At 45.3% G+C, this 12,175-nt stretch overlaps 1 protein-coding gene across 1 annotated transcript in view; it reads right to left on the bottom strand.

Moving 5' to 3' along the window:
• The window catches only part of LOC116984365 (1-aminocyclopropane-1-carboxylate oxidase-like), a 203,526-nt gene extending 191,674 nt beyond the window's left edge, over nucleotides 1-11,852 (bottom strand). The window contains exon 1 of the mRNA XM_033038522.1: nucleotides 11,580-11,852. The gene's annotated coding sequence lies outside the window, so the exon portion shown is untranslated. The remainder of the gene's footprint in view (nucleotides 1-11,579) is intronic.
• Nucleotides 11,853-12,175: the final 323 nt, after the last annotated feature.

Below are 12,175 nucleotides of genomic sequence, written 5' to 3'. Positions count from 1 at the left end.
CACCCCTTCATCCAGATCATTGATGTACATGACAAACAACAAAGGACCCAACACAGATCCCTGAGGCACCCCACTAGTCACCTGCCTCCAACCCGACAAACAGCCATCCACCATTACCCTCTGGCTTCTCCCATTCAGCCACTGCTGAATCCATCTTGCTATTCCTGCATTTATACCCAACAGTTTAACCTTCTTAACCAACCTTCCATGAGGAACCTTGTCAAAGGCCTTACTAAAGTCCATATAGACAACATCCACTGCTTTACCCGTGTCAATTTCCCTAGTAACCTCTTCAAAAAATTCAAGAAGATTAGTCAAACATGACCTTCCCGGCACAAATCCATGTTGACTGTTCCTAATCAGACCCTGTCTATCCAGATGCTTATATATATTATCTCTAAGTATCTTTTCCATTAATTTGCCCACCACTGAAGTCAAACTAACAGGTCTATAATTGCTAGGTTTACTCTTAGAACCCTTTTTAAACAATGGAACAACATGCGCAGTACGCCAATCCTCGGGGACTATTCCCGTTTCTAATGACATTTGAAATATTTCTGTCATAGCCCCGGCTATTTCTACACTAACTTCCCTCAATGTCCTAGGGAATATCCTGTCAGGACCTGGAGACTTATCCACTTTTATATTTTTCAAAAGTGTCAGTACTTCTTTTACTTTGAAACTCATAGTATCCATAACTACTCTACTCGTTTCCCTTACCTCACATAATTCAATATCCTTCTCCTTGGTGAATACCGAAGAAAAGAAATTGTTCAATATCTCCCCCATCTCTTTTGGCTCTGCAGATAGCTGCCCACTCTGTTTCTCCAATGGACCAATTTTATCCCTCGTTATCCTTTTGCTATTAATATAGCTGTAGAAACCCTTTGGATTTACTTTCACCTTACTTGCCAAAGCAACCTCATATCTTCTTTTAGCTTTTCTAATTTATTTCTTAAGATTCTTTTTACATTCCTTATACTCCACAAGCACCTCATTTACTTCATGCTGCCTATAATTATTGTAGATCTCCCTCTTTTTCCGAACAAGATGTCCAATTTCCCTTGAAAACCAGGGCTCTTTCCAATTTTTACTGTTTCCTTTCAACCGAACAGGAACATAAAGATTCTGTACTCTTAAAATTTCCCCTTTAAATGTCCACCATTTCTCTTCTACATCTTTCCCATAAATCCCCTAATGATGAGGCTCAAGAAGGCGCTGGTAAGGCCGCATTTGGAATATTCAGGTAGAAGGTACAGGAGCCTGAAGACTGCAACAACCAGGTTCAGGAATAGCTACTTCCCCTCAGCCATCAGGCTATTAAACCTGGCTCGGACAAAACTCTGATTATTAGCAACCACTTTATGTTATTTGCACTACCAGTTTATTTATTCATGTGTGTATATATTTATATCATGGTATATGGACACATTTATCTGTTTTGTAGTAAATACCTACTATTTTCTGTGTGCTTAAGCAAAGCAAGAATTTCATTGTCCTATACAGGGACACATGACAATAAACTCACTTGAACTTGAACTTGATGATACAAAAATAGGTGGAGGGGCAGGTAGTGGAGAGAAAGCAGGGACTCTGCAGAAGGACTTGGACAGGTTGGGAGAGTGGGCAGAGAAGTGGCAGATGGAATATAGTTTACCAAAGTGTAGAGTCATGCATTTTGGTAGTAGGAATAAAGGCATAGACTATTCTAAATGTGGAGAAAATCCAGAAATCAGTGCAAAGGAACTTGGGAGTGCTGGTGCAGGATTCCCAAAAGGTTAATCTGCAAGTTGAATCGGTAGTAAAGAAAGCAAACTCAATGCTAGCATTTATTTCAAGAGAGTTTATATACAAAAACAGGAATGTAATGTTGAGGCTCAAGAAGGCGCTGGTAAGGCCGCATTTGGAATATTGTGAGCAGTTTTGAGCAGCATATCGGAGGAAGGGTGTGTTGGGTCTGGAGAGGGTCCAGAGGAGGTTTACAAGAATAATCCCAGGAATTAGTAGGTTAACCTATGATGAGCGTTTGTCGGCACTGGACCAGTACTCGCTGGAGTTTAGAAGAATGAGGGGGGGATCTCATTGAAACATACAGAATAGTGAAAGGCTTGGATAGAGTGGATGTGGAGGGGATGTGTGGAATTCTTTGCCACAGAAGGCTGTGGATATTTTTTAGGCAGAGATTGATACATTTTTGATTAGTACGGGTGTCAGAGGATATGGGAATAAGGCAGGAGAATGGGGTTAGGAGGGAAAGATCAGCCATGGCGGAATAGACTTGATGAGCCGAATGGCCTAATTCTACTCCTATCACTTATGACCTTATGACCAACGTCTTATCGGTTGGTTCACTCGTGTGTCAGACGATGTGTAGCTCGCTGTTGGCTTCTGTCGTCGTCCAACATGTTGACAGAATTGGTCGCCTGACGTGTCACAGAGTGCATCGTGTCGTCGTTTCTGGGGATCGCCACGAGGAGGCTTCTGTCATGATCCCCGTCTTGTTGGTGAGGGAAAGAGAGAGAGAGAGAGAGAGAGAGAGAGAGAGAGAGGGGGGAGGGAGAGGGAGAGGGAGAGGGAAGGAGAGAAAGAATATAAAGAGAGAGGGAGGGAGAGAGACACACAGAGAGACAGAGAGATGTTATGTCTCTCTCTGCTCCGACGGCTGAGAGGTTTTGAAGCAACCTTTCAAGGTTTTTGACGAAGGAAGAAGGACAGAGGCAGTGAGACTTCAATGTCTGACAACTTTGGACTGCTGAAACTTTCCTTTGTTAAATTATTTCTCCATTTAGTGAGGAATTCCTGTGTTCTTATGGAGCGCCATGGGAGTGGCTGTGGCTGGCGGAGTGCCAAGAAATACCTGGAGATCGGGGGGGGTAGGAAAGAGTGCGGTGTTTTTGTCGTTTCAAACACTGGATCAGAGCTGGCTGCCTGGGCTTAATGAGCAGAAGGTACTGTTCGCTTACAGCAGTTTCCTGAAACTGGGAAGGGCTGTGAAAAACCTCCCAAGAGCTGCTCTCGGCTGTGGAGTTGAGCGTGAGGATTTTCCTTACTCAGCTGGAGAGAACTGCTTCTGTTGCTTTTTTGGACTGTGACTGATTCTGAGATCACTCTTGAGCTGAGCTGCTGGTGTCCCTGGTGCTGGTTTGTGCCACTGTCAAGATGGCGAGGGCTCGGTCTCGGGCTCAGAGTTACGCAGCTGTGGTTTCGACTACGGCTTTGGGGCCAATCGAGGATGAGCCTTACGTTGACTTGGGTCGAAAAACATACGGGATCTCGGTCCAAACCTAGTTCCTGTGGAGCAGGGATGCAATAACAAAGGGCCAGCGTGATCTTTTCCAGAAGGATGTAATTGCCTCTGCCGAGGTTGCAAGAGGGAAGTGTGGGATGATACTAAAGTCCCAGGAGGATGTGGCCTTAGCTCTAGAGAAGGGGATCACAGTGGGGGGCTCTTTGTACCAGTGGAACCGTGGGTGTCCATCGTGAGACCAGTTCTCCTGTGGGACGTTCCCACATTCATCCGGGGATGCGCAACTTCGTCCACACCTGGCAAAGATTGGGGAGGTGCGGTCTAGGTTGACTAGGCTTATGCACCCCTGGAGTGACCCGTGTCTCAAAGGGATCTTGAGTTTCAAGAGGCGGGTTCTTATGAAGGTGGAAGTAGAGTCGGGCGCTGAGGGGAGCTTCGTCGTGGAGCATAAGGGTGAACCCTATCGCGTGCGTTGGAGTTGGGGAAAGGCCCGATGTCATGCGTGCAGAGAGCTTCGACATTTCCACAGGGATTGTCCCAAACACCGGGCCGATGCTAGAATTCCTAAGGCAGCGGCTCAGGAATGCACTGTTGGCCCGGCTGGGGTTGCCAGTTGTGCCTTAGTGACCCGGAGCGGCATTGCTGACCTATCTGGGGCTGCCAGCTCCACCTCAGCAGTCCAGGACTGTGCTATCCCCCGCCCCCTACGTCCTGAACCTGCGGCAAGGCACAGGGGAAAGGTGAGGGTAGGGAGGGGGAATGGTTGGTGCAGAGGAAGAAGTCCATGAAGAAGAATAAGCACCTCCAAGCAAGTCAATCGCCCAGACCTGAGCCCCACCAAGTGGCGCCTGCTGGCCCCAGTGAGGTCCAAGACGCCCCTGGTGTGACTCAGCAAGGAGCTGAGGAAAAGAGGTAGTGTGGAGGCGGACCCTTCCTTTATGGAGGTCACCGTACTGCCGCATGCCAGCAGGACTAAAAGAAGGCATGGGCCTGGAGAGGTAGAGCAAGGTCGTGGGCCCAAAGTAAAGGGGGCGCCTTCATCAAGACCTTCCACCACTGTTGAGGATAGTGGCCAAGAACTAGTGTCCTCTGGGCCGGAGGTTGGCTGTTTGCTTCAGGGAGCTTCTGTGGGTGTTACCGTACCAGTTACTGGGGTTGACTCCCCTGGAATTGTGTCCTCTGGGCCAGTGGTTATCCCCTCGTCTCAGGGGCCTTCCGAGGAAGTTATCTCACCGGTTTGCAGGTTTTGTGGTTGCAGCACTTAGACTGTGGAACAGCATCCCTCTTCCCATCAGAACTGCCCCCTCCATCGACTCCTTTAAGTCTAGACTTAAAACCTATTTTTACTCACAAGCATTTCTTGAGGTCCTCTGAGGGAGCGCTGTATGTATGTATTTATGTATGTATTGTTGATCTATGTACCACTGTATGTAGCACGTTAGTACCTGCACTGATGTAATGCACTTTAGTCAACGAGTTATTTTTAAATGTGCTTTAGAAATAAAATTGACTTGACTATATTACCCCAAATTCTCACCTACTCTTTACACGCTAGAGGAAATTTACATAGGGCCAATTTACGAACAAACCCGCATGTTTTTAGGATGTGGGAAGAAACTGGAGCACCCGAATAATAGCAGGGAGAACGTGCAAACTCCACACAGACTCCGCACTGTCAGGGATGATGGTGGAGGCAGATTCGACAGTGGCATTTAAATGAATTTTGGATAGCTACATGGATATGCAGGGAACGGAGAGATGTGGATCACGTGCAGGCAGAGGAGATTTATTTAACAGCATCATTTTCAGCATGGACATTGTGGGCTGAAGGGTCTGTTCCTCTGCGGTGCTGTTCTATGCTCTATGTTCTGTGTTTGTGAGTAACATTTCCCCAGTGACACAACAGCTAGACAGCCTCGTTCCTGGCATGTGGACAATGACATGGATTGCAAACCAATCTCAATGTGAATTCTGAGATCTTACGTCAGTGGAAGACAACGATGTCACATTAAAGGCTTCTTTCAGGTCATTCAGTTCCGTTGGGTTTAAGCTGTGAAGAGAAGAATATTTACATTTGTTTATATAAAGATCCGTGCTTAAATGTTACTCAGTCATTTGTCCTGATACTTCCACAGATGTGTTGAATAAATTTACAGAAGCCAATTAACTTACAAATCCACAAGTCTTTGGGATGTGGGAGGAAACCGAGCACCAGAAGAAACCCACGCGGTCACAGGGAGAACGTACAATCTGTGTACATACAGCACCCGCAGTCAGGATTGATCCCGGGTCTCTGGCGCTGTAAGGCAGCAGCTCTACCCACTGCACCACCGTGCCGTGATGTCAAACCTTACAGTTTATGCATTCAATAAATAATCTTCCTTGTATGTGCTTCATAATATTTCCTTTCAGCAATGTGGATGCAAGAAAGGGAAATCTCGGGGTAACTTTACCTCTCAGTCTGAAAATCTATCCAGCCATGGCATGGAATATCTGAGTCCTTGGAACGAGCATATTGCTGTTTAATGTCCTTGGGAAGTAGAAAGAACTTCCTGCAGATGTCCATTGCTTCAAACACTTGTGGAGCAATGGTCCAAGATTAAATGTACTGTACAATTGGCATAGGAACAGTAAGGTTCATGTCCATTGTTCACGGTTGTCAAAGGGTGAGACAGATGATAATGAATAAATCTCCTCTTTCCAAATGCAACTAACTTCTACATTTTTACGCTTGCTCCACCTATGCCTGTTGGATCTCCTGGTCACAAACTATTTTAACTCCCCTTCCCATTCCCACATTGACCTTTCTGTCCTGGGCCTCCCCCATTGCCAGAGTGAAGCCTCACACAAACTGGAGGAACAGCACCTCATCTTCTGCTTGGGTACTTTACACCCCAGCGGTATGAACATTGAATTCTCCTATTTTAGGTAACTACATAAACCTCCCATTTCCTTTCTTCCCCACTTCTTTCTCCCCCCCCCCCCTTTCCCTTGTGCCCCATCTGGACCTGCACCTATTTCTCTCCTCACATTTTTCTTCCTTCCTCCAGCTTCACAAAGAGATGTGAAAGTGGATTGATGGTATCAGATGGGGCTAGATTGTCTCTTGAGACCAGAGTCTCCACACCTTGCCACCATCCTCCTTAAACAGTAGTACAGCACAATATAACGGGATATTAAAGTGCGTGCATACTTGCTCATCTTTGATGCCGGTGTCTTTGAGGTACACAAATCCAAGTTCACTGAATGCCCGTCCGATCTCTGTGGATAATCGTTTCATTTCATGGGCTGAAGGTACAGCTTGACCCAAGGCAAATGAGCCAAAGTCAACCACAGCGACACTCATCTTCTTCCAATGATTCTGGCCTCGTAAGGACTTCCTGTAACACAGGGCTGTGTGAATTATTCAACCTGATTCTAACTGGCACCAACATGGTTAAAGACCATGCCACATGCAAATTAGATGAACAGCACCTCATATTTATCTTGGGCAGCTTACAATCCAATGGTATGAAAATTGATTTCTATAATTTGAAGTAACCTTTGCATTCCCTCCCTCTCTGTACCTCTCCCACACTAGTCACCTTGCTGTTCGTATCCCTTTCTTTATCACCTCCTCCACTGCCAACAATGGACCATTGTGGGCTCCACCTTTCCTGAGTCATCGGTTCCGGCTGTTTGTTCAGTGCCTTTACATATCTCCAGTTTCCCTCTCCCCTGACTCTCATCTGAAGAAGTGTCTCGCCCTGAAATGTCACCTATTCCTTCTCTCCAGAGATTATGTTTGACCCACTGAATTACTCCAGTATTTTGTGTCTATCTATGGTCTTTATTTATTCACAGGAGGTCAATGTGCTCCAGGTTTACGGGTAAATGAAGATAATATTTTACACAGAGGATGGTGGGTGCCTGGAACACACTGCTAGTGGTGTTGGTGGAGGCAGATACGATAATGGTGTTAACAATCTTTTAGTTAGACATATGGAAGTGCAGGGAATGGAGGGATATGGATCATGTGCAGCAGAGAGTAATTTAACCAGGCATCATATCCAGCACAGACATTGAGGGCCGAAGGGCCTGTCCTGTGCTCTTCTGTTCCGTCTTAGTCCATGTTTTGCATACAATGTGAATAATTTACCATAGTGAATTAACTTTTCAGCACATCTTTGGTATAATGAGGCCCCTTGGCCCACAATGTCCGTGCCAAACACGATGTTAAATGAAACTAATCTCCACTGCCTGCATGTGATCTATATCCCCCCCATTCCCTGCATATCCATGCGCCTATCTTGTAGCCTCCTAAATGCCACCATCATATCTGCCTCCACCACCACCCCTGGCAGCACGTTCTAGAATCCTTCACCCTGTGCAAAAAATAACTTGTCCCACACATCTCCTTTAAACTTTGCCCCTCTCACCTTAAAGCTGTGCCCTCTAGTCTTTGACATTTCCACCCTGGGGAAACAGGTTCTGACTGTCTATTTAAAAAATGTACTGACTTCTATCAAAGAGTGGAAAAGCTGACTATTACTCTCTCCATTGATGATGTCTCATCTATTTTCTGTTTTTATTTCTCTGGAGGCACATTTTACATTGAGAGGAAATTATTGGGAATGTATGAGGTATTTTCTAAACACCTTTCAATAAAACTGATTGTAGCTGGAGATTAAAGAAAAACTACAATTCTATGAATTGAATCATTTCTCCCGCACTCTTTCCTTCTCTTCAATTCCTCACTCCCATTAGGTGAGAAAATCATTCAGGAATGTTTACATTACTTCTGGCATCTTAAGAGGCATTGGACAGATGGTTTACAGATCTTTCATTGGAAGGTGTAGGAAGGAATTGCAGATGCTGGTTTAAACCGAAGGTAGACACAAAGTGCTGGAGTAACTCAACGGGACTGGCAGCACCTCTGGAGACAAGGAATGGGACGGATCCATTTTTATCATGATAATTCTCAAATAATTAGAAAAAAATGTACTCTTCAAATTAAAGACCAATATAGCAGAGCACAGGATGGGAATGGAGCCTGCAGCCCATGTGTGTAGTGAACATGATGGAGTTAAACTGATTTTATCTGCCTGTACATTATCCACAACCCTCTATTGCCTGCACTTCCATGTGCCTGTCTAAAAGCCTCTTAAACACCACTATCATATCTGCCTCCACCACAACCCCAGCAATGCATCCCAGGCTCCGACCACTCTGTAAAAGATCTTGCCCTGCACATCTCCATTAAACTTTCCCACTCTCACCTTATTGCTATATCCTCTACTGTTGGACATTTCCACCCTGGGAAAAAGGTCCTGACTGTCAATGCCTCATAATTTTATATACTTCTACCAATTCTCCCCTCAACTTCCGGCGTTCCACAGAAAGCAATCCAAGTCTGTACAACCTCGCCCAGTAGCTGTAATCCTCTAATCCAGGCAGCATTCTGGTCAATCTCCTCTGCACCCTCGACAAAGCCTCCACAATTCTAGGGTGACTTGAATTACACGCAATACTCCAAATAAAATATGTTACAGCCATTTTCCATTCAGGAAACATGAAATGGAGAAGTTTTGAAAATTTGAACAATTATCTTTAGTCTCAATACTCACTGAAAAAATCCTTTGACCAGTTTCCTGCTCAGATTCCAAATGTACTATTTATAAAGACGATTTTCAATATTTATCCTGATTTTTTTGCTAGTAATGTGCAAAGATCTTTGGTAATGTGGATCTTGGACTAAAATACCAATCAGATTTCAACACATGAATTGTGCTAATCATTTACTTGCTCTAAACGAAAAAAAGCTTCAGGAAATAACCTTTGAAGCAAAAGGTAAATGCACAATTCTCTGTGCAAGCTGATCAATAACTAGCATTTACTGCAAGTTAGACGGGTCCCGACCCCAAACATCGCCCATTCTTCTTCTCCGGAGGTGTTGCCTGACCCGCAGAGTTACTTCAGCATTGTGTCTATCATTATGGGGAGAAGGCAAGAACGGGGTACCGATTGTGAATGATCAGCCATGATCACAGTGAATGGCGGTACTGGCTCGAAGGGCAGAATGGCCTACTCCTGCATCTATTGTCTATTGTCTATTTCTATTTGTGTCTATCACATTTCCATTGACTCCATTTATACCTCACGCTGCCTCGGCAAGGCCAGCTGCATAATACAGGACGAGTCGAACTCTGGCCACTCCCTCTTCTCCTCTCTCCCATCAGGCAAAAGGGATAGAAGTGTGAAAACGCACAGATTCAGGGACTGAACCATCCTACTACAACCAGAGAGCAGTGCTGAACTACTATCTACCTCATTGGTGATCTTGCCCTGAACGTTATTCCCTTATCATGTATCTATACACTGTAAATGGCTTGATTACGCAACAAAAGCTTTTCACTGCACCTCGGTACACGTGACCATAAACTAAACTGTAAAGACATTTTAAGTCCTCAAACATGTTGCCTATTGACGGTACAAACTGTAAATGGGAGAACATGGAAAGAACAGAAATGCAGCAGCGATTATCATGTGTGCTTTTAATTTTAATCAGCATCTAGATTGGATTAATTCCTGTTTCTGATCTGTATGATTTGCAGAGAGTTTTTACCTCTCTGGATTCATACCTTTGTTAATTTCTCTGTCACATTCAAACACAGTTCCGCCAAGCCTTTTATTGTTGTAGAGGATAGAAACAAAATGCTGGAGTAACTCAGCAGGACAAGCAGCCTCTCTGGATGGAAGGAATGGGTGACGTTTCGTGTCGAGACCCTTCCTTAGACTCAATAGTCCATTGTTAATTGTGGTCAAGGTGAGAACGAGTTAGACACCTTGTATGAGTTATACGAGTTTTCACCGAGCCCACAGCTAACAATGTTTAGTTTAGTTTAGAGTTAAGGGCCTGTCCCACTTACGTGTCCTTGGCACGCAAATTATGCGAGACGAGATGGTCCTGTGAAGCCGTCTGGAGCGCGTGACGTCATTTGAAGATGGACACAAAGCTGGAGTAACTCAGCGGGACCGGCAGCATCTCTGGAGAGAAGCAATGGGTGTTGTTTCGTGTCGAGACTTCTTCAGTCTGAAAAGAAGGGTCTTGACCCGAAACGTCACCCATTCCTTCTCTCCAGAGATGCTGTCGATCTCGCTGAGTTACTCCTGCATTTTGTGTCTATCTTCAATTTTCTTGGCCCCACTCTGGGAGTAGAAGTGGGGGCAGATTCGTATTGCAATGGCCGTGAGCCCCAGGCTGAGCTCAGCGATCGTTTGCCTGCTTCTGCTGCTGAAGGTGAGACGTTACAGAGAAAGGTTGAACAAGTTAGGGCTTTATTCTTTGGAGCGCAGAAGGTTAAGGGGGGACTTGATAGAGGTTTTTAAAATGATGAGAGGGATAGACAGAGTTGACGTGGAAAAGCTTTTCCCACTGAGAGTAGGGAAGATTCAAACAAGGGGACATGACTTGAGAATTAAGGGACTGAAGTTTAGGGGTAACATGAGGGGGAACTTCTTTACTCAGAGAGTGGTAGCTGTGTGGAATGAGCTTCCAGTGAAGGTGGTGGAGGCAGGTTCGTTTTTATCATTTAAAAATAAATTGGATAGTTATATGGATGGGAAAGGAATGGAGGGTTATGGTCTGAGCGCAGGTATATGGGACTAGGGGAGATTATGTGTTCGGCACGGACTAGAAGGGTCGAGATGGCCTGTTTTCGTGCTGTAATTGTTATATGGTTATATGGTTATATGGTTGCGTCACATCAGGGTCTTGGGCCTGTCCCACTTTGGCCGTCAGATCCGCGACAGGCCGTTGGCGCGCAAAGATATTGTTCACTACAACAATTTCGGAGCCCCGCGCGATGTCGCGCACAACTACATACCCCTCCGCGCTTCTCAGTGGGACCGGCCCCTCGCGGCCATACGATGCCCGTGCACCTCAATGCGATCACGAGGCCGTGTAATTTGTGTGCCAAGGACACCTAAGTGGAACAGGACCTTTACGGCGCGGAAACAGGCCCTTCGGCCCACCGAGTCCGCGCCGGCCAGCGATCCGCACACATTAACACCATCCTACACACACTAGGGACAATTTATACTTATACTAAGTATAAAAAACCCAAGCCAATTAACCTCCAAACCTGTACGTCGTTGGAATGGACGGCTTCCTTGATCATCATTACTTTTTTTGCAAACTTGGTTTAAACCAGCATTTGGAGTTCCTTCCTACACAGTCCTTCCTTGCTCCCTGCCTTGCTCACTGCCTTTCACCCTGCCTTTCTCGTCCCTATTCTGTCCACTAATCGTTCTCCCATCACCCTCCGTGCCAACATTCCACCTCATCACTAACCTGAAGTTCACTTGCTGTAATTAATCAACGTGCTTGCTGCTCCAAGCTGCTGCTCCGGCTCCGACTTGCAATCCAATGGCTCACATCTGCCCACGGACTGGATTTGTAAAGTCTCTGCTCCAGGACTGGCTGCAATTCACTTGCTGCTCTGTTGACAAACCAGAAAGTTCACGTTCTTTTGGTTTGTATGTTCCAACGCCTCCTATAATTTAGTGAAACTGAATCTTCACCAATGTTTTATTCTTTACTGCAGTTTCTGCTGTACAAAACAGGTAGGATTACACTATTATTATCCAACTGAGTCAAGGCAGACAAGAACATACACTGAGGCTTTAGATCCTTAAAGTTCACTTCCGTAATTACAAAGCAAATTTATTTCACATGTTTAACTGTTGATTTTGAAAACCTACAGATATTCTCATCATCATTTTTTTTTAAACATTTCTGGTTTTATCTCATATTTGAATGTTTGCTTTCTTGTTAATCTTTATTGAGACGTTCTCTGTTGTTTGACCCCCACCTTCAAATGCATCTACAGGAGTCGCTGCCTCAAAACGTCAGCCAGCATCATCAGAGACCCACACCACCCTGGCCAC

This window comes from Amblyraja radiata, chromosome 20 (assembly GCF_010909765.2).
Source record: "Amblyraja radiata isolate CabotCenter1 chromosome 20, sAmbRad1.1.pri, whole genome shotgun sequence".
NCBI lineage: Eukaryota > Metazoa > Chordata > Chondrichthyes > Rajiformes > Rajidae > Amblyraja > Amblyraja radiata.
The sequence above is the reverse complement of the archived record's forward strand: the minus strand, read 5'-3'. Positions and strand labels throughout refer to the sequence as shown.